Source organism: Crocuta crocuta, unplaced genomic scaffold, assembly GCF_008692635.1.
Source record: "Crocuta crocuta isolate KB4526 unplaced genomic scaffold, BGI_CrCroc_1.0 scaffold129, whole genome shotgun sequence".
In the NCBI taxonomy this organism is placed as follows: Eukaryota; Metazoa; Chordata; class Mammalia; order Carnivora; family Hyaenidae; genus Crocuta; species Crocuta crocuta.
This window is the reverse complement of record NW_027551571.1, coordinates 243511-246868: the sequence shown is the minus strand read 5'-3', so window position 1 is coordinate 246868 and position 3358 is coordinate 243511. Positions and strand designations below refer to the sequence as shown.

Here is a 3358-nt window from a genome sequence, read left to right as displayed (position 1 = left end):
CCTTGGGCCCGTGAGTCTGTGCCCAGGACGCGCCGGCAGCACCGATCGCCGGCTCACTCGCTTTGATGTGGTTTCGAGCTGCACTCCTTCCACGGCGAGGCCACTTCCCAGTTTATGTGAGGGCTCCAGCCACGCGCTGACCTGAAAGCACAGACGGCTGGGTGGGTGGAGGAGCCCCGGCTCGGAGGGCGGCCCGGGCCCCGGCGTCTGCTCTGGGAGCAGCTCCGGCCCCACCTGCAGGCCTCTCTCCACCCCGAGGCCCCGGAGTCGCGTGGGAGGCTGGTGGTTGGGCCTCGCCCCTGAGCGCGTCACCCGCCTCAAGTCCCACGGTGACGAAGTAAAGCGCGGGGTCTGCGTGTCTCCTGCACTTGAATCACATTCAGATGCCCTTCCCGCAGACGGTGACCAGCTGCTCAACCCCCAGGTCGTCACCAACTACTGGGCGCTGGCGTCGTCTGACGGGGAGGCCCAACCTTCACGTGAGAAGCACATTTAACATTCAGCCTAAGTGCGACAGCTTGGGCCGAGCTGTAGAAACGTGACGGGAACAGCACAAGCGCGGTCTGTGGATCTGAGGCTCACAGCGCTCGGGGACGCCGGCGGGGTCCTCACACAGAGCTTGTGACTCCTTGGGATGTGAGTGACATGACAGTGACTTGTGCACGTGGCTCCATGGGTGAGGTCTGGAACAGGAAGCAGCAGCATGGACCACAGGCCCAACCAGCCGTGCTCAGGACCGTGTCCGGGCCCTGCGTTCCACCTGCACAAAACCGAGTTTTAAACACTGAGCTCACAGACCTGTTTGGCACATTAGAGGTCACGTCTGTAGAGGGCCCAGCCCCTGAAACACTGGGTGGAAAAGCACCTCCTATTACTGTAACCGGAATGAACCCGAGCCTCTACTCTGGCCTTGGGATTTGTTGGAAGCAGAAGAAAGCGGGCGAGTCTGAGAGGCAGGAAACCTCAGCCACCTCTTTCCCCAGGGAGCGTGAAGAAGGGCGGATGGGAGCGCAGGACCCACAGGCAGCTTCCCTGCCCTTGACCCTGTCTCCACCGAGCACCTGAACCACCTGTAAGTCGCTGCCTGCCCGCATCCCACTCCTCCCGCGTCCGTCCCTGTGAAACAGCTCAGTCCGCTGCCTCCATCATTCTCTCTGTCTCTTACCACTCAGCACAGCAAGGTTCTGACCGATGGGGCAAGCGAGGGACCCCAGGTCCTCAAGAACCGGGAGGAGAAGGTTCACTGCCAGTGGAGGGGGGTGTGCGTAGGTGCATGCTGTTGTGTGTGCAGGTGCATGCGTGTGACTGTATGCCCAAGCGTGTCTGCATGTACACACTCATGCGAGCTTGTGCATATGTGTGTGTGTCACATGATCTTCCCTTTGTCTTTTTCACCTGCTGCCTGACCTCTACATTTGTCATTAGAATTCTGTGTCTCCTTTCCTCACTCGAATATCACTGCCTCTGCTGCCGCTGCCAGTGTTCTCCCGGTAACAACGCCCGTCCCGCAGACGCGGCACTCACAGCAGTGTGTGTGACGGCATGTGTGTCTGACTCCATGAATACAGAGCGAGTTTCAATGGCAGAACCAGGTCTGAGCCATTCTTGCGTCTGTAGCAATTGCTGCAGTATCTGGGGCACAGGACATGCTTGTACGGTGAATAAAATAATGAATAAGTAAAGTTAATAAGATTAGTACATAAATCATAGATGGGCAAAGAACGTTACTGATAAACTACTAACTCAAGTGTACGTACATAATTAACTCAAAGAAATAATTACCTTATGTGTCAGCACAAGGTAGCACGTACTTCGCAGAGTGATGCGGCTTGAAGTCGGGTCAGGGTACGTCAGAAACCCTGTCACACATGTGCCATGGAAAGCACGCGCTAGCCTTCACCCAGAGTCATCTGCAAACACCTTTGGGCTGTCACTGACATAGGATAAAAATAACAAATTGTTAAGTGTATGGCTTGATGGACTTTTCCAGATGTGTGTACCCACAGAGCCACCCCCAGATGGGAGGCTGGACACCTTCACCATCATCGCTTCAAGAGGAACTTGCCTCTTCTTCCTAAGAGACTAAGAGATAGCATGCTCGAGTAGTGTTTCTAGCAAACATGGGCCCAGGTGGCAGAGGAAAGCCCCGCAGGGCTGGAGCCAGTGTGTGGAGGGTCCGCTAGTGCCCACCCCACACTCATCACAGCACCCACAGGCCGCCCCAGCACCTTGTATGGGCTGGATTCTCTCCCTAGAAAGCTAACTTGAAGCTGCAATCTCTCAGAATTGTCTCACAAACCTTTTCTTTGCTCAGACTCATGAAGAACTGATGGTGGGGGACACGACAGTGGATGGCCGAGGATACAATACAATGTGCGACTCAATACTCATGGGACTAAGAGACGAAGGTCACCCTGTGTTGCCTCTCAACTACCGCCATGTTCCTGAATAGCCTACCAGTTTGGATGTGGGTATGACACCTGTTTTGATGGTGCTACATCATACCAAGGATTTGATCATAGCAAAAGTAATAAAAGTATGTCCATTTTCTGTCCCTTAGGTATCCGAAAACAAGGAGAGCAATGTCAAATCCATATCCCCAGGGTCACCTTCTCCGGTCCCTGAGCACCTGTTGCTGCAGGCTTATTGTCTAGTTATCCGTGTATAAACGGGTTGTTTCTACTGATCCTTCTCTTCCTCATTAAGTAGATTTGCTTCTCATTTTGACAGATGGCGTCACATTTCAATCAATCTGCATGACCTAGTGACATCATCCCTTCTCTCCATAGAACACATTCTGTAGGGGCGCCTGGGTGGCTTAGTCAGTTAAGCGTCCGACTTTCGCTTAGGTCATGATCTCGCGGTTCGTGGGTTCGGGCCCCGCGTCGGGCTCTGTGCTGACTGCCAGCTCAGAGCCTGGAGCCTGTTTCAGTCTGTGACTCCCTCTCTCTCTGACCCGCCCCTGCTCACGCTGTCTCTCTCTCTCTGTCTCTTAGAAATAAATAAAAACCTTTAAAAAAAAAAAAAAAAGAACACATTCTGTAGAGCTAGTTGGCTGTAACCATGGATACGATTAATTCCTTAATTGATTTAGCCAATATTTATTGAGCATTTATCAAGACCTTGGGACACTATTGAGCAATAGAAAGAATATTGAAGAGTTATCTATGACCCTTATTCTTAGAAAGCACATATTGTAATTGGGATAGGACCAGCTATAAAGCACATATAGAGAGAATTTTTAAACAACTATTCCAGAATTTTCTGTGGATTTCAGAAGTTCATTCTTGAAATCTCTTCAGAGCTTACTGGTACTATTCAATTCATAATACATTTTCTTCCTTGAAAAGAAGTTTCC

The 3358-nt window shown here is 52.0% G+C and overlaps 1 long non-coding RNA gene across 1 annotated transcript; it reads left to right on the top strand.

Annotated features, from left to right (window-relative positions):
* Nucleotides 1–871: 871 nt before the first annotated feature.
* On the top strand, nucleotides 872–2677 carry LOC144220727 (uncharacterized). The gene is made up of 3 exons (XR_013331840.1): nucleotides 872–1072; nucleotides 2315–2467; nucleotides 2561–2677. It is a non-coding gene; the product is annotated as an uncharacterized LOC144220727 (long non-coding RNA).
* Nucleotides 2678–3358: the final 681 nt, after the last annotated feature.